This window comes from Danio rerio, chromosome 21 (assembly GCF_052040795.2).
Source record: "Danio rerio strain M-AB ecotype USA chromosome 21, GRCz13ab, whole genome shotgun sequence".
NCBI lineage: Eukaryota > Metazoa > Chordata > Actinopteri > Cypriniformes > Danionidae > Danio > Danio rerio.
This window is the reverse complement of record NC_141041.1, coordinates 13339160-13363034: the sequence shown is the minus strand read 5'-3', so window position 1 is coordinate 13363034 and position 23875 is coordinate 13339160. Positions and strand designations below refer to the sequence as shown.

Genomic DNA, 23875 nt, shown 5'->3' with positions numbered 1-23875 from the left:
AAGTGCATTTCACTCTAATGGATGCAACCAGTGCTGACTGAATGCCGTGGGCGTTTTTTTGCATTTCGAATCATATTTGTGCCGTTTGTTCATTGTAGAGATGCTGACTAATACCCAAAGCACTGTGTACTCCACGTTCTTACATGCAGTCAAACACTCAAGTACACTCCATTTGTGCACGGATGCACACTAGAAAGATTAATCCTTGACCAATATCTGCACTTTTTCTTTCCAAAAATTGTTCGCACTAACTACTGGCTTCTTACCTGGCTATTATTAAGATTTTAACTGTTTATTAGCACTTATAAAGAATAATTATATTTTAAAGTACTTCTTTAATGTTATACCCAATGCTTAAACCCAACTACTACCTAACTATTAATAAGCAGCTAATTAGTAGTTTATTAAGCAAGTTATTACCAGCTCTCCATTGCATCTCCATTGCATGCTCTCCATTGCATTTGCTTGAAAAAAAAGATGATTCGAAGACTGTAACCTGTAACGATTTTTTTTTCTTTCATTTCCAAATATGGTTGTCAATCATGACTATATGTTTCAAACATTCTTCAAAATATCTACTTTTGGGTTCAACAGAAAAAAAAACATTTCATAACTGTTGGGAACTAACTTGGAGTGACTAAATGATGAAGAAGTGTACTATTTGGAGTGAACTATCTGTGTCATTGTGCTTTCCACTGTATTTGGTGTCTTCTGTTAAACCAAAAAAAGATAATTTGAAGAATGTTACTTGATAAATGAATGTAAACCGATCAGGCACGTGCACACATAGGGCTCAACCTGTGCAGTGCACATGCCCTTTTTAGTCTTGGATAGAAAGTGCCCTTCCAAAATGATCAAAAGTGCCCCCACGATACACCCCCCTCCCCTGTACCGCCCTTCAGTAGGCGCGCGACAACACCAATCTTGAGTTCAAAAAATTTATCCTGCACATGCCCTTTGGACAGTCTATGCACAGGCCTGAAACTGATATTTATTAGCTTCCATAGTATGTTATTTTCCTAATATGATTGTCAGTCATGGCTACCGGTTTCCAACATTCTTCAAAATATCTTCTTTTGGGTTCAACAGAAAAAGAAATACTTTTTTTTTTTGGAAGGACAATATACTATATAACTGCAGAGTAATATGCTTAAATATAATGTCTGCCCTATACACTCCTTAACTTTTCTGATTTTAATTGTAATGCAATAATTATAATGCCCCTTTTGTAAAGACCCTTTTAAACAGTAATTATTGCCCCATACGCTAAACAAATAAACATTAATTGAATAAATGTTTGGAATGAATTGTTGATGATTAAATGGTGAATAAATGTACATATATTCAGTGAATATCCCAGTCTTGGCTCTCAGTCAGAGATTTACTAAACAGATGAAACTGTCGTAGTTGAACAAGTATCAGCACAACACGTGGTGGTCTCTCTGAGGGCCGCTGCTTGTTCCTCTGCTGAGATTGCATATACGGGTTGCTGTGCTCCTTTTACTAATTGCCGGCTCTTGTCAGTTAATTGTGGATTGTGGTGTTTGAAGTGTCTGATGTATCGGGCCTGTGATGTGGACGAGTGTTCACAGGCCAGTGCTTCACTCATTAATAACGCGAGGGGTGAGCGAACAGCGCCCGCCATGTTTTAATCATAGAGAGAGTAAAAGTTTGACTGCGTTATTGTCGACTGAGCTTGTTTGCTTTGGGGGGTGAAAATGTTTTGATCCTTTCTGTCATTCACTCACCCACAGATCCCTGCGCAACTGAGGAAATACTGTAAGAGGGCTGTGCGTTCGCTGTGGATATTGAGTTTGGAATATATCAACTATATTTAATGTTTAATTGGGGGCTATTATGTAGTTAGACAAAACTGAAACCATAGGACATTTTTTATTATTTTATTATTATTATTATTTATTTATTTATTTTTTTTTTTTTGCAAAATTTAAACTAAAAGGAATAGAGTGGAGGAACTGACTGATTTGCATGCAAAAACTGGAAGCTAGATAGCATTTTAACAGTTCCGGTTCCCTCGTCCCAAAGTCAATGCAGCCGTGCTTCATTCTCGAAATGTATAGTTTGTCTAAAGTGATTTATACAAACTATATAGTTTGTATACAATCAGCCAGTGCAGGCCGTCCCTCCATTGTAAAAAGTGACTGCCGGTTTGCGGGAGTTCCATTGGCATTTTCCCTCAAGTTAATTCTGACCAATCGAAAAGCAGTTTAGGAAATACATTCAATAACATCTGGCCAATGAGTGATGTGGATTTTGTCACATGACTGCAATTTGGTTCTTTTCAACCGGTTTGGATCAAAGCAATCAGTGTGGTGTGAAAATGACCCAAAACGGCAGAAATATTCTACAGTGTTTTATTTGTTGCCCTTTGGCCGGACCAAATGAACCAAACCACAGATGTGAAAGTGCCCTAAATAATGATATGTATGTATGTATGTATGTATGTGTGTGTGTGTGTGTGTGTGTGTGTGTGTGTGTGTGTGTGTGTGTGTGTGTGTGTGTGTGTGTGTGTGTGTGTGTGTGTGTGTGTATAGTATAGTATGTAGTATGTATATACAGTTGAAGTCAGAGTTATTAGCCCCCCTTTTAATTGTTTTTTTTTTTTCTTAAATGATGTTTAATAAAGCAAGGAAATGTTCACAGTATGTCTGATAATATTTTTTGTTTTTTTATTTTGGATAGAATAAAAGCAGTTTTTAATTTTTAAAAAGCATTTTAGAGACAAAATTATTAGCCCCTTTAAGCTTTTTTTTGATAGTCTACAGAACAAACCATCGTTATACAATGACTTGCCTAATTACCCCAACCTGCCTAATTAACCTATATATATATATATATATATATATATATATATATATATATATATATATATATATATATAAAATAAAAAAATTAAATAAAAAATTATATATATATATATATATATATATATATATATATATATATATATATATATATATATATATATATATATATATATATATATATATATAAAATAAATAAAAATTTGAAAAATACTTAGAATTTTTTTTAATTGCCCAGCCCATAGTATGTGTGTGTAGGAAGTAATCAGCAAAAGTCTATGTAGATTTTTTACTTCTTCGTGTTTTCTTTTTTTTTTTTTTTTTTTTTTTGCACTTCCTCTATCTCATTCTCCTGGTCCCTGAGAGCGTTTTTTAATTAAAGGTCTTTGTGTGTGTTCGTGTGCGTGCATGTGTGTGTGTGTGGTTCAGTACAGAATCAGATCTGCTCTGTGAACCAGGGTTATGGCGTCAGTAATTACCCTGCTCATTAACGTGAGGGGGAAGCAGACAGGCCTCCTCACACTCTGGGCCCCTGCGGACCACGGGGCCACAGCTCTGTTTCTGCTGGAAGTAAAAAAGGTTAAAGGATCTTCTGTGGCCCTGGAGAGCAGGAGGTGGGCGTCTGGAAAGGCGCAGCGCACCATTATACTTGATTAGTTGACGTTATCGAGATGCTTTATGAGAAATGATTGCCGTGACTCACTGAGGTCGACTCGAGTCGAGCGTCGGCCTGGCCTTTATCAGTGCAGAACACACACACACACGCCAACAAACAGTAGACTGAAAGTCCATTTAGAAAGCTATGAGCAAAGGTTGGTGTTTTCTCTAACCTATTTGAGCAAAACCTAACATTGCTTGTTTTGTGGTACAGGCCACCGAGGTCAATTCAACATTTTTTAAGTGTGGGCTGTGGAAGTTCAGGCACCTGAACGGCTGAAAAGCTTCTTTTTTTTAAGGCTCTGAAGCTGAGGCTAAAATTAGCTTCTCGAACACAGCTGAAAATGGGAGGTCAATTGAGAAAATAAGCTGGTAATAAATAGGTGGCGCTGAAGGGTTTTTCTTCATTAAATTCTATGATAAAAAAATATAAATGGTTTAACAATATATACAAATTTTGAAAAGATAGTATCGCAATTAACATTCTATACTATTATAATACGCATTACTTGCATACCAGCTTAATTTATTCATATTTTTACAATTTAATTTTATTCAAGAGTCTTCTGTATCACACGATCCATAAGAAATCATTCTGCTCTTCTTTTTTCTCTTTTTTCCTCTGGTGACTGAAACAGAGATTACTGGATTGCATTTTGTTTAGATGACGTTGTAGACATACCTTGTAAAAAGTATGTACATTTACATATGTTATTATTTGATTTCCTACTTATCATATATTGTTCCAGCATCAATATTGCAATGTGAGCATCTGCAATTGTCACATTACAGGATATGCAATGTTGATTCTGTTGTAACCTAAATTGTAACCTAAATATCAATAATTTTATTGAATTATTTATACAACAAAGACTATGAAGTATTATTTTACATTTGTATCTGAATACTGTTCGACTTGGAAAACGATAAATAATGGTTTATTTCATTTATATCTTTTTCTTAGACCCTTTTCACATTTCCGGGTTTCTCAGTAGCCGAAGGCATCATGGTTGGGTAAATTTAGAGCGCAGTGAATGGGAGGTTAAAACATTTTTTTCCAATCCTATTTCCTGAAATAATGACAGAAAAACTCCATGATGGTGTTAACAAGACTTTCAGAAAAAGGAAAAAAAATTGTGAGACTGATGACGAGAAGCCAGAGGAGAGAATAACATCAAATTTATTCTCAGCTACATAGACACTGCATTAGAAACACCTTGCATAATAATTTTAGCCACCTTAAGCAATATATATATATATATATATATATCGTCCTGATCGTCCATCGGCAACAACACAATGCTGATCCGGCATTGCTGATCCTCTGCCCCGCCCCCGTCGCAAACCCGCTTGCGAAAAATACACACCTAGGCCCCATTTACACTAATATGTCTTAATAATAAAATGCCATTTAAGAACAAAAATGATCCACATTCACACCAGATATTATCTAGCATTTCTGAACAGCCCTCCATCCACTGAAAATGTACATCACATGACCACACACACACAGCCAACCAAACACACTATCACGTAAGCAGTTCACGTTGGACAATTTATCAAGGATGTACTGCTGGATCGCGTCTCACTATACTTGTTAAACGTGATATTTAGACATCCCGCAAATGCATAGAGACTCCCGAATGCCCGCAAACGAATGATAATCTCCCGGAAATTGCACGTCTCCCTCCCGGTCCTTAAATAAGTCGCGCACCCCTCTCACCCCTCACCACCGGATCCCTCCTCACTCTTCAGACACGTCGCGCGCACTCTGCCAAACAACGCTTCCAACCCCCCCAAACCCCCGGAAAAAGTGATTAAAAGGTGGTAATTTGTGTGCAACTTATCTTTATTTATTTGTGATTTTTTTATGGGTAAACAAAGCCCACGTGGGTCAGGTAGTTGAAACCGAGGCAACAAATAATTGATTCATTATGAATAATTAATTTTTCATAAATAATTAATTTACCTCCACCTATGACAACGATGCCATCATCTATCGTGATGTTTCACATTAGACATGTTAACATCGCCCAACCCAAATATATATATATATATATATATATATATATATATATATATATATATATATATATATATATATATATATATATATATATATATATATATATATATATATAATTTTTTTTGTATAACAGTTTCTTATACAATGACATGCCTAATTACCCTTACTTGCCCAATTAACCTAGTTGCGCCTTTAAATGTCACTTTAAGATAAATACTAGTATCTTTAAAAGTATGTAGTAAAATATTATGTACTGTCATCATGGCAAAGATTAAAGAAATCTTCTATTTGAAATGAGTTAATAAAACTACTATGTTTAGAAATGTGTTTGAAATCTGCTTCCCGTTAAATAAAAAATGGGGGAAAAATATACAGAGTGGCTAATAATTCAGGAGGCCTAATAATTCTGACTTAAATTGTATATATTTAGATTTTCTTTGTGGCAGTCCTGCATGTATATCATGTTTATGCAGGAGCTTTGCTTGCACTTCCTTGGTGAATGTTACTTATTGACCCTGATCCCTTGCCTGAAGAAAAAACTATCCTTTATACAAAACATATATAATTGAATGTGGCAATTCTACAAATACTCATATCTTGTTTTTATGTACCTGATTGTTACTTTGATTCGCTTTTTAATCTGCGTGTTAATTTTGCGCCCTGTTTTTGCTCCACTGGAAGCCTATACCTCTAATCCGATCATACAAAGCGTGAAAAAGGTAGATTTATGAGCTTACCTTTTGGCCCTCAGCAGCTGGCATGTGTGGGTCTACTGTATATCTGTGTTTGTGTGTTGTGGCTCTGCATGTCAGGCCTCATTTGGAGAGCAGAGGTCTGGGTGTGGGTGAGTTTCTCCAGCAGCAGCGACCTCTTCTTTTTCTCTTCTCTCTCTCGTCTCGTCTGGTCTGGTCTCTCTGCTGATTTGATTAGTTCTCTGTCTCCCTGCGCCTGTAATTGCGTTTGCCTGTTGCTGTGTGTTTAAGAATAGCCTCGGTCCCTGCAGCCTCCCCTCCTGATTTCCCTGCTGCCTCGCCGAGCTCACCATAACAACAGTCACTGACTCTGCATTTCTGTCCGCTGTCAATATACATTCATTTTTTAATGTTTGCGTATAAACATAGTATATAAATATAGTTCAAGTCAGAACTATTATCCCCCTTGAATTATAAGCCATCTGTTTATTTCTTTCCCCAATTTTTGTTTAACTAAAAGCAGATTTTTTTTCAACACATTTCTAAACATATTATTTTTTATAACTCATTTCTACTAACTGATTATATCTTTGCCATGTTGACCATAAATAATATTTGACTAGATATTTTTAAGACACTTCTATACAGCTTAAAATGACATTTAAATGCTTAAATAGGTTAATTAGGTTAACTAGGCATAACGTGTATAACGATGGTTTGTTCTGTAGACTATCAAAGAAAAGAGCCTAAAGCGACTTATAATTTTGACACTAAAATGGGTTTTAAAAAATTAAAAAATGCTTTTATTCTAGTTGAATAAAAACAAATAAGACTTTCTCCATAAGATAAAATATTATCAGACATACTGTGAACATTTCCTTGCTCTGTTAAACATCATTTAAGATTTATTTCATTTTTTTTACTAAATGGAGGCTAATAAATCTGACTTCAACTGTATGTGTGTCTGTATATATATATATATATATATATATATATATATATATATATATATATATATATATATATATATATATATATATATATATATATATATATATATTTATATATATATATATATATTACTCAAGTCAGGAATTTTTATATATGTATTAATATATGTTATACAGTATAGAGTTGTTGAGTAATTATTTATTATATTTGGTTATTTTCAGTTTAGATTTTTGATACTACATATTCTTATTTTAACTGTTGGTAGTTTTTGTAATTTTATCAGGTTTTTTTCATGTAAGTAAGTTTCATGTGATATGTCAACAAAGTATTTATTAATTTCATACATCGTACATCATTCATTTTGCATATCAAGTTCATCTAATTTAAAGTTAAACCTTTTGTCTCGGCAGATAGCTAATGTAAATTTTTTGTGTTATTTTTTATTTTTTATTTTTTGCCCGCACACATTGAAATGTTTTGATTTCAATTTAAACATAACAAGAATGATACAAAAAATTAGGGTTGGGCGATGTAGACCAATTTGGCATCATATGATGTCTAATGTGAAAAACATCGTGATAGAGGATGGCATCATCATTGATGGTGAACTAATTATTAATTCATTCATTCATAATGATGTACAATGTCATCGTCTATCAACCCAACTAAAAATGTGTTACATTTTAAAGAATCAAACAATGTATGTTTAAAATAAATATATGACAAGGTGAGAAAAATGTGCTTGTAAATTACCAAACATAAGCAGATTCCTTATAGCAGATTTATAGAACTATACATTATAGTAACTATACATTAAATATCATATATATACACAGTCTGCCAATATTTACAAAAGAGACTCTGACTACTCTATACAAAATGTGATAATAATGTTACTATACAGTTTGCCATAATTTCACATTATAAAACATTCAGCATTTTAATATAAATTTTAAAATCATGAAAGAACATATTAATATTCATTCATTTTCCTTCGACATAGTGACTTATTTATCAGGGCTTGCCACAGTAAAATGAACCATCAACTACTCCAGCATATGTTGTAAACAGCGGATGCCCTTTCAGCCGCAACCTAGCACTGGGAAACACCCATACACACACATTACAGCCAATTTAGTTTATTATTTTAACCTATAGCGCATGTCTTTAAACTGTGGAGGAATCAGGAGCACCCAGAGGAAAAACACGCCAATAGGAAGAGAACATGCAAACTCCACACAGAAATGCCTACGGATCCAGCCGGGACTCGAACTAGCGACCTTCTTGCTGTGAGGCGACAGTGCTAACCACTGAGCCACCGTGTTGCCTGATTAATATACATTCAATATTACATTTTTTTATTAAATAATATCACTTTAAATACTGATTAAAGTACAGGTGTGTATACAGACACACTATAAACCTAATCGTCCAAAGCGAACCTTCTAGAATGAATTTATTAATCTCCTGTATGAGCCCATTTTTTTTTTCTATTTGAGTTTCTAAATCCAACAGTGCACTTTGCTAGAGAGAAGGCTATTTCTGCCTGCACACGGCGCCCACAAATCTGTTCATGTGACCCCATTTTTGTCACCCCTTCCATTACGTCATGTTTCTAAACAGCCTTATCATCTTTACGGCGAGTTCAAGGCCCGTCCCGCCGATGACATGAAGCATTCTGGTGTTTTATATCAGTGCAGCAAAGCGGCCCTTTAACAGCCACACATCCCTGCTATCGTTTACAGGAGCCCGGCCTGGATAAATCATTAAGTACGAGCTGTCCTCTAATCGCTAAATTACACAGGGAAGGCGGGCGTTCAGCGGAGAACAGCATATCCCCTGCCAAAACCGTCACGAGCTGCTGTTAGATGCTTATAAATTGTAGTGAGCAGATGGGTCAAGGTTTTGATTTGGTCATGACCCATGCTAATAAATCTATATGATATAAGCTGAGGAAAGCTCGTGCAGACTTTTTTTAAGATTTTTTTTTTTAAGCTGGCCGGAGTTTTTTCAAGTAACAAAATTGTTTTAGTTGTATGGTTTTTGTTTCAGTTCTTAATGAAGCTGAAGTTCACAATGAAAAGTGTATAGTTAAAAAACTATTTACGTTTTTTTATTTAATTTTCAATTTCAAAAATACACATTGATAACCTCAGAATAAAAATACAGTTTATACTTAACCCTTTGACTGATCGCTCTACCAAACGGTTGACCATGTATGCACTTTTTAAATAATGACTGTTAAAATCATTTAAAGAATGGTTGTTTTAAATAATGGCTTACACAAACAGCGTTGTTGGATTACAAAAAAAAAGTGTTAACGTTTACGTTCTGACGTTAACTGTAAATGAGAATCTGAAATATTTTTATTATTGGGGTCTATTGTTGGAGTTAAAGAAAAAAAATATTTAGTGTAATAATGTAATAATAATGTGTAGTTATAAAGTGTTACCATATTATTTTTTTGGATAAGTTTTTCGTTTTTTATTTTTGGTGAATAAATTATTCAAACACTGTTTTGCACTTAATCATGACGATTATTTGAATTATAGAACTGTTAAAATTGTATAATTTTATGGTTTTTATATAACTTTCCCCGATATTTACAATAGTTTCATATTAAATATAATAAGCTCAAGGAAATACAGAAAGTCTACTGTAAACATACAGCAAAAAAATTAATTAATGGAAATTTCTGTAATTTAATGTCTGTTATTTTTTCTTAAATTATGAAAAATAGCTGATATATATGAATTTATAATATATTATATATTATATATTTAATATATAAATATTAAAATATTAGTTTATACTTAAAAAAAACATTATTATTATTATTATTATTATTATTTTATGGGGTTTATTTTAGATCCCTACTTAGAATGCAAAACATTTAATTTACAGGTTTAAAAAGTCATTTTAACATAAAATCAACTCCAAAATCAACATTAATAATGTCAGATTAGAATTACAGTATACTGAACCATTAATTTCCATTTTAAAAGCAATATACACTAAAGTCCACATTTAAAAAGTTTAGTTAAAAAAGAAAATCTATCTAAATCCAAAACAAAAAAGTTCTCATTTTGTTATTACTTTCAGTTCAGTATTAACAGTTTACATGAAAATGTATAGAAAATTTATATATTTTTTTCTTTTTTCAATGGACTTTAAAATACACATTGACAATGTCAGATTAAGATTTTCTTCAAACTTTTCTTCAAAATATTTTTTTTTAAAGCATTAAATCCAAAGCAGGTTAAAAAATACCTAATATTTAACAGGTTGAATTAAAATACAATTTCAATCTAAAAATAATAATAATGAACTAAATAAAAATGGAAGAAAAATAAATTATGACAGAAAATAAGGAGAAAAAACATATTTGTGTCCCTAATTACAAGCAGGTTTGTGAAATAAACTTTGAAATAAAAAACTACATATAATAAATTCTGTTTGGATTTGGTTGTGACCTGTGCTAATAAATCCATATGATAGAAAGTGACAAAAGCTTTTACAGGCACAAGACATTTTTTTTCCGGCTCCCAGAGTCCCACTGCAGTTTGAGCGTCCCTGTAGACTCCACAGGCTTTGGGGATTGAGAAGAAAACTGGACAAAAGAGGGAGAATCAGTAAATCAATACGTTTTGCACCGCTAAGCTGCATGAGCGAGCGCACATGCGAAAGCGCACAGGAAAGAGTTGCACTCGCCAAAAGACGTTTTATTGTTTTAGAGGGTGTGTGGGATTTTTCTCTCTTTCTATTACCGGTTTTGGATCATTAAGCTATTGATTTTTGTTTGGCCGTGTAAGTGGTTTGCCAGGTCCCTGCAGGGAGAGCCGGGCTGGACTTTTTCTGCTTGTGACAGACAGTCCAATCCTCCCCCGGGGGCCAGGCGACGCTCCGGGCCTGAAGAGAACCAGGAAAATCCTAGAGACAGAGAGAGAAACAGCTCAACACTGCTACAGTATGAGTTTATTGTCTAATCTGTATGCTCTTTTTTATTTTCTGTCAGTTTAAAGGGATAGTTCACCATATGTTTTAAATTTTGTTAATAATTACATTGTAAAAGAAGATCGGTTAATAAACAGTATTTATTTATGGTTGTGGCTTGCATATGGAATGAGCCCTATCACAGCAAAGCATGTAACACAGTTACTTAAAACTGAAAACAGTCAAACAATGGAATGGCAGCCCAGGGTCCTGATCTTAACCTAATTAAAAATCTCTCCATAATCCTTGGCAACAAAGTTAAGACTAAAAAACCCACTGCAGTCAGCTTTGTGGGGAGCATGCAACGTAGTTCTCAGTACAAAAACTGGATAATTTTTGTTCCTCTCTCAAGAATTGCATTATGGGACGACTCTACAGTTTAACAAACTGACTTTTGTTGACATTTTGGTAGTTTACAATAGTATAATATATTCAAAATAATACAAAGAAGAGAATGAACTGGCAGTTTATTACCGTAATGTACAACACCAACCCAGCCAATATGAAGAGTTTAGATGCAAAAACCTCTAAAAGCCATTTGATATTTTCTTCTAAAAATTAGCACTTTTCTTCAGCTCCTTTGTGTAGGTTATGTAATTTGACTTTTATAGTGACAAATAGGTTATTTTCATTGCCTTTAAAGTTAAATAACTAAACATAAACATAGTAGGCTGAGAAAAATGTTAATTTTAGGAGAACATTTCATATGGCATTTAGAGGTTTTTACATCTGAACTCTTCATATATCACTTTAAACTATTATAATGTTAGTAAAAGTCACTTTTTTCAAACTTTTCAAGGTAAAAAGTTGGAAGGAAGATCAAGGTCTCATAATGCAATTCAAAAGCATATTCACCAAACCCACACAATATGCACATACACTTCCAATATTCACATATATTGTATTGCCGCAGTCATTTATTTACAATAAATTATTTACAAATTAGTTTTTGTGCATTTTGTCTACCTGTTACATCTTGTTGCAACCTAATCTAGTGGTGGGGTAGGTTGTAACAAATGACCACTTTGTATTTGTCATCATCTCTCACAAAGTCTGTGACATAGTTTAAGAAATTTAAATTGTTGACATTTGTAGTAGACAAATGTGGGTACTTTGCCAAAAAAATAGTATTAGGTGGTAAAGAATAATTGTTTTACAATCATCCCCGGTCTCCCCTACAGTATATTAAGACAGAAGTGCCAGAATGGCAATGGATACAATGTGTTTTGTAGCACAATACTGCGGTATTTCTTCAAAAGCAGATTGTGGAGATATTTTAATCACCCACTATCAATAAATGTCAAAATTTGTGCTCCAATGATATTAAAATTATCCACAAGCAAAAATAGTCAAAATGATACACCTCTAAATTCATCTAAAACATCTTAATTTGTTCTAAAAACATTTAAAATATTCATCCTCAAAAATCATCAAAATTGAGCTCCACTAATTTAATCTAAAATATGTTAATTTTTCTTCCAAAAATATTTAAATGATCCAAAATTAAAGATTCTCAAAACACACACCCTAATTTCATCTCAAATATCTTAATTATTGTTTCACAAATATTTCAATCATCCATGATCAAAAAAATGTCAAATTACAGACCCCTAATTTCATCTAAAATATCTTAATTTTTCTTCCAAAGATATTCAGAATTAAAGATCTTCAAAACACACACCCTAATTTCATCTAAAATATCTTAATTATTGTTTCACAAATATTTCAATCATCCATGATAAAAAAAAATTCAAATTACAGACCCCTAATTTCATCTAAAATATCTTAATTTTTCTTCCAAAGATATTCAGAATTAAAGATCTTCAAAACACACACCCTAATTTCATCTAAAATATCTTAATTATTGTTAATCATTGTTCCACAGATATTTAAATCATCCATGATCAAAAAATTGTCAAATTACAGACTGCTAATTTCTTCTAAAATATTTTAATTTGTATTCCAAAGACATTAAAACCATTTATGATCAAAACATTGTCAAAACACACACCCTAATTTCATCTAAAATATCTTAATTATTGTTTCACAGATATTTAAATCATCCAAGATCAAAAATTGTCAAATCACAGACCACTAATTTATTCTAAAATGTCTTAATTTGTGCTCCTAAGGCATTGTATTGTTTTAAATCATTCATATTTTATTGCTGTCTTTTTATTTATTTTATTTTTTTTGACAGTTTTTTCTGTTCTGCATTGTTTGCCTTGTATGCCTGTTAGCGCTTTGGGACTAAAAAAAGCACATTATAAATAAAAAGTAATATTATTATTGTTAAAATCATCTGATCAAAAATCATCAAATTACAGACCCCTAATTTTACTTTCATGTAAAATATCTTAACTTGAGTCCCAAAGACATTAACATCATCCACAATCAAAATTAGTCAAAATCTTACTAACGGAATTTCACCTAAAACATCTTAAATTGTTTCAAAAACAAATAAATCATCCACACACACAAAAAATTGTAAAATAGTACATCCCTAATTTAATCTAAAGCATCTTAATTTGTGTTCCAAAGACATTTAAATAATCCACAATCAAAAAAACTTAAAAAAACACAACCCTAATTTCGTCTCAAATATATTAATTTGTGTTATAAAGACATTTAAATCATCCACAATCAAAAACGGCAAATTACACAACCATAAGTTCATCTAAATTATCTTAATTTTTAATCCAAAGACGAATAAGGGTCACAGTGTTTTGGAACCACATGAGTGTGAGTACTGACTAGAAATGAAATGTAACTTTTTCAGAGTACTATCCTTTAAGCTGATGCCGTTTTGTCAGATATTGCTACAAAAAAAAAAAAAAAAAAAAAAAACAATCCTCTTAAAAATATGGCACCATGGTGGGCGAGTGGAGTCTGCACCCACATACAGTACTCTGTCTGCATCTCGAATTTATTCAGCGACATAATTTTAAATATATTTTTTTCATTCACAGAACTTCAAATTTTATTTTTGAACATGAAAAATCCAGACCTTGGTGACCTCATAGCTGGCTGCGGGCCTTCTTTGGGGGGGTAGTTATGGGAGGAAGTCTGATGAGGTTATGAAAGAGGTTGGCGAGCCAGAAGTCAGTCAGCAAACAGTGTCTGTGTTTGGAAGGAATAGCTAAAAATGCTTCAGCACACACTGTGTTTTGTCTGTGTGAGTTAGTTTAGCAGTGCAATTGCATGTTATATTCTGGAGTGTACATAACTTTTTTTGGCCTTGGCCCAGTTCTCAAAGGAGTTCCCAGAGATGTTGCTTGATTTTAAGACTACCATCCTCTCTCATTGCTGCAATATTTTGAAATGTATGTACATATATGTTTATATATTTGCAAACATGTACTTTAAATTTGTGATTTGCAAATACTGATGAATATCCTAGATTTTCAATCCAAAGCCTACTAGTCAAGCTACTTACAAATCAAGTAACTTTATATAAGCAAAACAAGCTGGATATTTTACAAAGCTAACAACACACATTTGTTATAGTTATCTTCCCAATGAAGCATGGAGGAATTTGTGATTTTTGCTGTAACTTGGGTAACAAGCTTCCAAAATACCAACAGCGATTATACGCAAAAGTGCTTCTCTAGCACCCTATCTGGTCCACATTGTTGTTTATTGTTTATGCACATCTGTGTACCAGTTATCGGCACATGCAGGAACGTGCACACATAGGACTCAACCTGTGCAGTGCATTTGCCCTTTTTAGTCTTGGATAGAAAGTGCCCTTTCAAAATGATCAAAAGTGCCCTCGCGATGCAACACACCCTTGGTCCCGCCCTTCAGTAGGCGCGCGACAACACAGCTGATCAGAACGCGCGCGACAACACAGCCCCCCCACCCCCCCCGCTCTTCAAAAAATTTATCCTGCACATGCCCTTTGGACAGTCTCTGCACGGGCCTGGGCACATGTAGTTATATTGTTGTCTTTAGCATTGAAGTAATCCATGCACATTGTGTCCTGATAAAATTGTAGTGCATTAAAGTAGCTTGATTTTGAGCATGACTAGTTATTAGGGATGTCCCTATCAGGTTTTTTTTTTTGCCCCCGAGTTATTTGATTTTAAGCATCTACCAATACCGAAACTCAATCCAATACTTCTATAATACAGAATAAGAATAAAGAAGAGCGGAAAAATACATCCAGCATGTTCCTTATTTTATTTATTGCTTTTAGGTGCCTTCTCAGGTTTGTTGTGTTAAATGTAGCCTTTTACTTTCCACCTCTTGCAATCCAAAGTTTACGTATTTCACAGTCTGCTATGGCAATGTTGTCGTCTTCGACTTTATAATGACCCCAGACCGCAGACATACTCACACTTTCAGCTATAAGCTGTTTCTGTGTTCTACTTTACCGGCATTTAACCAATAGCGTCTCTGCAACAAAGTGATGTCCTGCCGCACATGTTGCTGTTTCTGTGTGAAGTCTAACTCTGTCCCACTGCATAACTATATATATGTATATGTGTGTGTGTGTGTGTGTGTGTGTGTGTGTGTGTGTGTGTGTGTGTGTGTGTGTGTGTGTGTGTGTGTGTGTGTGTGTGTGTATATATATACACATACATACATACATATATATATTCCAGTCCTGATCGGGAGGTACAATCCGATTCTGAACGAGTCTAAACCGCGTGATCAGGCCTGATTTGCAATCATGTGATCAGATCTGGACCACTAGTTATTACATTGTGACGTATTTTACATGTTTTCAATCATATTAATTTCTATAGATTTTTAGCACTCTTTTGCTGATGCTGATATTTTTTTGTGCGATCAGAAATAATGACTGTGAAAAAAAAAACTGGTATGGTACTTTTAGTCCTTTTGGTTGTTCCTTAAATCATTTTTACATAATCTTAATGAAATGTGTGATAGATTTGTCTTGTTCCTGTTTCATAAACTGAAGCCTTTACCCTCTATCCGAGAGTTCATTTTGAGCAAACATCTTTGGGACCGCTTAGATTGTGCTTTGAAAGTCATTAAAGACCTGCTTTTTCATGGCACAGGTCCATAGCATTCATTATTCATAATTTGTTTGGTACATTCAGTGCAAATTATTTTTATCTTACCTCCAAGCACAGTGTAATGTTCAAACATCACTTTTAGACTTTTTGTTGCCAGGCCAACAGTAATCAGAAAGAACTTTCCGGAACGTTCTCCTATTTTAAAAGCAAGAGTTTCTGCCACTGTTCAGTACACAACTTTTAGAGCTATACAATTCTTTGTCCTGACAATAAAGAAATTGAGCTTTGAGATAGAAATGATAAATTATAATCACAGTATACTGTACAGTACTCAAATATGTTAAGTGAATGCTCGAATAGGAACTATCTTCAGTAAGAACCACATGAATTTTACATGTGCAATAACATATTAAAATCAAATGTGAAATATACAGTATGGAACGTTTTTGGAACATTTTCATCCAAAACGTGTGATTGTATGCTAAATATATTCATAGCATTGAATCTTCATAAATAGTTTGGTACATGCAGTACAAATTATTTTTATCATACCTCCAAGCACAGTTTAATGTTCATCATCATATTTAGATTTTGTTACCAGGCCAACAGTCATCAGGAAGAACTCTCCGGAACATTCTCCAATTTTTCTGCCACATTTCATTCAGTACACAAATTCAGCCCTCCAATGTACGTTAATAATGTCCTGATAATAAAAAGTCCATCTTTTGGACGTTTCCACCCCAACTCCAATGCAGGGGGGACTCTGTGTTCTGACCCGGGCCTTCATTACAAATGCACGGACACAATTTGAGTGAAATTTTTTAGCATTAATAATGAAAGCGCCGTCCCTGCTGCACGAGGGTTGAGGCTGGAGCTCTTGGCCGCCTTCCCGACTGCGCACGGGGTGTCTACAAATGAAAGGGAGTAAATTAAGGAGAAAGAGGAGCTCCCGCGCACTTACGCCCCATGGGGAGAGGACACTTTTTCATTTCTTTTCAAAGCGCCGAAATATGAAGCAGTGTTTCCTTTCAGCCGTCACCATCCCTCTCTTTCTCTTTCTTTCCCATTCTTTCTCTCTCATCGCCCCGCCCTCATTGAGGAGCGTGGCTTAAATTATTAAAGATTTTAATCATTGTTCTGAAGCGCTACAGACGGGGATGGCAGGGGGCGCAGGGAGGTTCGGGTGGTGGTGTTCGAGGGGGTGGCAGGGGGTCTGTGGAGGCGGGAACGATTATGTTTGAGAAAGTGCTTGAAGTGACTGCTGTTCTTTGCTGTCCTTGCCTCTCTAATGGTGAATGGGGTTTTTTTATCTCCATATTTCTTTCATTTGAATATGTGTGTGCGAGAGTTTCCAGTGCAGCGTATTCTGGCCTTGAACCACCAAATTAAGCAGAAAGCCTATAGAGCGTGTAAAAGGGCAGTTTTAGGGATGTTTGTGTGTGTGTGAGAGGGAAGGGGGTTAATTAATACTCATATTCAGCGAAAATGCATTAAACTGATTAGAAGTGACTGTAAAGATTTGTTTTAAATACACAGAGTTTCCTATTTTAAATAAATGCAGTTCATTTGTACTTTCTGTTAATCAAAGAAAACTAACTGTGTTGAAATACTAGAGGTTGTCTATTTTCACTTGAAGATGTGATCTGTAAAAGCATAACAGATGGTCTGATGTTATACACTACTGAACTACAAGAATAAAAAAGCATAAGTATATGTTTTTTGGTGGCACACTGGTGCAGTGGGTAGCACTGTCACCTCACAGTAAGAAGATCGCTGGTTCGAGCTCTGGCTGAGTCAGTTGGCATTTCTGGTTTCTCCCACAGTCCAAGGACAAAGGATTTAGGTGAATTGGGTGAGCTAAATTGTCCATAGGGTGTAGGCCCAACCTCTTAAGATGTTTTCACACCTGCACAGCAAAATCCTCTGAGTAAAATTTACTCAGTCCAGAGTGGATTTGGTTCCTCTCTAAGTTGAGTAAAAGTTACTCAGCAGCAGAGTTAAAGTTAATGAAACAGTGAAGGGATGATTGAGCTGCTAATAAGCAAAAACAAAAGAGAAACACAAAACTACATCTACCTTCAGTCACAGCCTTAGATGAAATAAACTGAAATAAAATACATTGAATCTCTCAAAATATCAGCAGAGAACCATTAAGCAACTCCACAAACAGTAGCTTTACTTACAGTTGCCCTTATTTCTGACAGATTTTACGAAATTCCATATAGTATTATAGTATTAATGAGAATTCACTGATTAAGTAACTTTTTTTACAACAACAATAAACAACAACACCACTATTTGTGTTTTAAGGTGTCACCATTGAGGAGAACAGTAGTTGCTTTACTTGGGCTCTTTGATTCGACTTCTAATGTTTATCGTTTAGCTTGCCGAATAATGTGTTAAGGCATGCCTTATTTAGTTTGGTTGAATCACACTAGAGTTCGTTTTCCCACTTGGTGTGGCTCGTTTGGCCAGGTGTGAATGTAGCAATTGCAGTCAAGTGCGCACCACTAAAAAAGCATACCGAGACCTCCTTGAAGAGTTTGTGGTGTGTATGTTTGTTTGTGGTAAGAACATGATCCGATGTCGATCCAGATGCCGTAGTCTGATGTGCTGTGCATTTTGGAATATGGTGGAAAAATGTTTGTTGACAGCATTTACCAACAATTTGAGAAATATTTGAGAGAGAGAGAGAGAGAGAGAGAGAGAGAGAGGGAGAGAGGACAACATTACCTGTTATGTAATATTTTGTAATATGGTAATATTTTCGGGAGGATGACCGTGTCGTAGTTTAGCAAAATTAATTCATGCCGCCTACGGAAGTGACTTGTGTTGCGCCTTTGCCATTTTCAATGCATTAAAACATTGTTTTCATCCTCTAAATGTATAGTTTGTCTAAATTGATGTATACAAACTATATAGTACACTATGACCAGGGATACCATCAGCCAGCGCAGCCGTCCCTCCCTTTTAAAAAATGACATTTTGTGTTTCCCATTGGCATTTTCATGCATGCTAATTCTGACCAATCAAAAAAGCAGTTTAGGAAATGCATTCAATAACATCTGGCCAGTGAGTGGTGTGGATTTTGTCACATGACTGCATTTTTGTTCCTTTCAATTGGTTCGGACTAAAGCATTCAGTGTGGTGTAAAAAGGACCCAAAACCAGCAGAAAAATGCTACAGTGGCCTTGGTCCAGATTTGTTGGCCTTGGTCCAGATCAAATGAACCAAACCACAGATGTGATAGCACCCATTAAAACTAGATGTTACTAAACACCAATATGGTGCGGCTAAATATCAACTTCAATGGCCCTGGGAGTAAGTAAGTATATATATATTTTGTAATAAAAAAAATATTCTGCAAACCCACATGTAAATAGTTTATACCTGAGGTTTGGCAGCACATTTTGGTGTGCAATTTGAACATTGCACTAAACATTATGAAAATACTGTAATAGCAGATTGCAAATTTGTATTTAGAGCTGGTGGTCCTGATTCAAGTTATTCAAAAAACAATATGATATATATACAGTAGATTATATATAGGAAAAACCCCACAACCCACATAAGATACATGTAATTGTATCTGTACACGCAAAGAAAATGCATCAAAAATGAAACAGCTTTTTTATCTCTTTCTAAAGAAAACCCTGGTTGTATTGTTTTTAAGACAATTTATCAAGTCATTTGTTATACGTAACCAGCTTGATAACAACTTAATAAAGAATCAATGGAGTGGAAAATCAAATATATATTTAGGTTCAAACAACATAAACATTGGATAATTACAGTTGCAAACAGAATTATTAAACCCCCTGAATTATTCGCCCCCCTGTTTATTTTTTCCCCAATTTCTGTTTAATGGAGGGAAGATTTTTTTCAACACATTTCTACAGATAATAGTTTTAATAACTCATTTCTAATGACTGTTTTATTTTATCTTTGTCATGATGACAGTAAATAATATTTGACTAGATATTTTGGTCCCACTTTATATTAAGTGTCCCTAACTACTATGTACTTACATCAAAATAAATAAATAAATACAATGTATGTACTGTATTTATAATGTATTTAAGAACACTTGTGGTGCTTTTGAGTTGGGATAGAGGCTGGGTTATGGACAGGTTTGGTGGCATGGGTAGATTTAAGGGTGGGTTAAGGTGTAAGGGATGGTCAACAGTGTATTTACAAATGTAATTACAAAAGTTAATTATAGATGTAATTACATACATGTATTTAATCAAGCATAAGTAAACAGTAAATACATGTATTTACACAATAAGTACATTGTAACAAACTATTAATTCTTATGTAAGTACATATTAGTTCAGGCCACTTAATATAAAGTGGGACCGATATTTTTCAAGACACTTTTATAAATCTTAAAGTGACATTTAAAGGCTTAACTAGGTTAATTAGAATAACTAGGCAGGTTAGGTTAATTAGGCAAGTTATTGTATAACAATGTTTTTTTTCTGTCGAAAAAAAAAATAGCTTAAAGGGGCTAATCATTTTGACCTTAAAATGCTTTTTTAAAAATGTAAAACTGCTTTTATTCTTGCCGAAATAAAACAAGACTTTCTCCAGAAGATAAAACATTATCAGACATACTGTGAAAATTTCCTTGCTCTGTTCAACATCATTTGTCAAATATTTAAAAAAGAAAAATTAATTTCAAAGGGAGTTTAATAATTCTGATTTCAAATGTACATTGTGCGAAAAAATATATATTTAATCTAGTTCCAAATTAACAATGATCTACATATATCTGAAGATTTATATTCTTTGGTTTTTAATTATCTCGTTTCTTTCAAACCTCGCTAGAGTGTGACAAACATTAAAACCTATTGCCTTCCTGAGCCAGGGCTGAGCCAAAGTGATGCAAATGCTAAAGGCAAGGTCCCAACGAGGGTGACTTTGTCTATGCCTGATACTTTCAAGCTGGTCAAAGATAGTTGAAACCTCAAGACCCTAAAATAAGATCTTCAACTAAAACTAGTCATGCCCGTTTTCTTTGTCTTCACCTGCAAACTCAGCCCCCTCCTAAAGCACATAGACAGGGAGACTCTGTCTTTAATTAGACTTGATTTCAGACTTGTGATAAAGTTGCAGGCTTGTAAGAGACTCCTGTAGGCTCTTGCAGACTTGTGGACTTATTGAAGGCGCTGTTTGATTGCAGACTAACCAACACATTTTAATGAAGAAATTCTGCTTGATCGAGTCTCGTGAACTGAGTTCTCATTCGTTCATATTTTCTTTCCAACAGTATGGTTCTGGAATACTTTTTCTTTGAGTGTATTTGCTGTATAAACCTTTTGTGAAATTTGTGAAATTCAATCCGTGGCTCAATCCAGCTTGTGTAGTAAATTACATTTCTGTCATTGCCATGACATTTATTTAGTTTAGGTCATTATACTGTTTAACTACCACTTCCAGTGCTCATTACTAAGCAGACAATGGTCTTGTTCAGCAAAAGGCTCATGCATTCGGCAGTTTATTGTTTCTGCTGGACCGCCGAGAGAGACTTTGACACACTGTGTTTTAATGATACTGTCTGTAAATCAATACCGCACTTCATGCAAATTCCCAGCTCCCACAGTTGCCTCGTCCCTGATTGTAGCTGAGACATTTCTGGTTGCCACTTCTCCAGGGGGATTTGAGTTCAATAGTGTTGTGCTGATTTTGAAAAAGATTTTAATCAATGCCGAGGATTAAATTGGGAATCTATCCGTTTCACTTCACTTTTGGCAGGTCTTCCTGCTGTCACACTAAAGCCTCAGAGTTTGTCGCCTTCGCTACTGACAATCCTCAGAGGTGCTAATAAGATTAGCTTCGCTAGGTGTACACACATGCAAACATCTGTGATCAGGGGAAGAGGATGGATGTCGCAAACCCTTGGAGGCTGAATCAAAATAACCCAGCTGTGCTCTGCTCTCATCTTGAAGGGCTTTGCTGACCTTTTCTGAGGAACGTCGACACTCTGGTGTTAGTGACATGAATGACAGCCGTGTCTGTGTGTCTGTGTGTGTGTGTGTGTGTGTGTGATTAGATGAGCCAGTGGGTGCTTGGCTGATTCAGCGAGAGAAAGAGACAGCAAGTGCATTCATTGGAAAGCAATAGTCTAATAACGTACATGTGAGTTTATTGAGTTTATTGTTAAGAAGAGGATGGGGCACATCTGCACAAGAGTTTATTCTAATGAGCGCAGATGGAGTCTGAGATTTGGAGTGCGAGTGTTTGACGTCAGACTCCCGACATGCACACACACATACAGTTTTCAGGACTGCATTCACTTTCAAATCTATCATTTTTACATAGATACTAGAATTTAATGCAATATCTGTGATTTATACACTACTGTTAAAAAGTTTGGGGGCGGAATGATATTTCTGAGGTCTCTTGTTCTCAACGAGACTGCATTTATTTGATTTCATTTGAAGTTTACTCAATTTTAATCAACTAATTGCTTTAAAAACAACAAATTTACTTGCTTTTAGTCAACTAATCGCTTTAAAAGCAAAGGGTTTACTCATTTTAAGTAGTCAACTAATCGCTTTAAAAGCAACAAGTTTACTCACTCTTAGCCAATTAATCGCTTTTAAAGCAACAAGTTCACTCTCTTTTGATTAAATAATCTCTTTAAAAACAACAATTTACTCACTTTTAGTCAACTAATCGCTTTACCAGCAACAAGTTTACTCACTCTTAGCCAATTAATCGCTTTAAAAGCAACAAGTTCACTTACTTTTAGCCAATTAATCGCTTTTAAAGCAACAAGTTCACTCTCTTTAGATCAAATAATCTCTTTAAAAACAACAATTTACTCACTTTTAGTCAACTAATCGCTTTACCAGCAACAAGTTTACTCGCTTTAAGTCAATTAATCGCTTTAAAAGCAACAAGTTTACTCACTCTTAGCCAATTAATCACTTTAAAAGCAACAAGTTCACTTACTTTTAGCCAAATAATCGCTTTTAAAGCAACAAGTTCACTCTCTTTTGATCAAATAATCTCTTTAAAAACAACAAGTTTACTCACTTTTAGTCAACTAATCGCTTTACCAGCAACAAGTTTACTCGCTTTAAGTCAATTAATCGCTTTAAAAGCAACAAGTTTACTCTCTTTTGATCAAATAATCTCTTTAAAAACAACAATTTACTCACTTTTAGTCAACTAATTGCTTTACCAGCAACAAGTTTACTCGCTTTAAGTCAATTAATCGCTTTAAAAGCAACAAGTTTACTCACTCTTAGCCAATTAATCACTTTAAAAGCAACAAGTTCACTTACTTTTAGCCAAATAATCGCTTTTAAAGCAACAAGTTCACTCTCTTTTGATCAAATAATCTCTTTAAAAACAACAAGTTTACTCACTTTTAGTCAACTAATCGCTTTACCAGCAACAAGTTTACTCGCTTTTTATGTCAATTAATCGCTTTAAAAGCAACAAGTCTACTCTCTTTTGATCAAATAATCTCTTTAAAAACAACAAGTTTACCCACTTTTAGTCAACTAATCACTTTAAAAGCAACAAGCTTACTCACTTTAAGTCAACTAATCGCTTTAAAAGCAACAAGCTTACTCACTTTAAGTCAACTAATCACTTTAAAAGCAACAAGTTCACTCTTTTAATCAACTAATCGCTTTAAAAGAGGGTTACTCATTTTAAGTAGTCAACTAATTGTGTTAAAAGCAACAAGTTTACTTGCTTTTAGTCAACTAATCGCTTTAAAAGCAAAGA

At 34.4% G+C, this 23875-nt stretch overlaps 1 protein-coding gene and 1 long non-coding RNA gene across 51 annotated transcripts in view; one reads left to right on the top strand and one right to left on the bottom strand.

The window, feature by feature from the left end:
* celf4 (CUGBP, Elav-like family member 4) overlaps window positions 1-23875 on the top strand; it is a 257699-nt gene that overhangs the window by 166630 nt on the left and 67194 nt on the right. The gene's annotated exons all lie outside the window — the stretch shown is intronic.
* On the bottom strand, window positions 17617-20783 carry LOC147831857 (uncharacterized). The gene is made up of 4 exons (XR_015520114.1): window positions 20489-20783; window positions 19112-20103; window positions 18974-19055; window positions 17617-18659 (listed from the first exon to the last, which is right to left on the bottom strand). It is a non-coding gene; the product is annotated as an uncharacterized LOC147831857 (long non-coding RNA).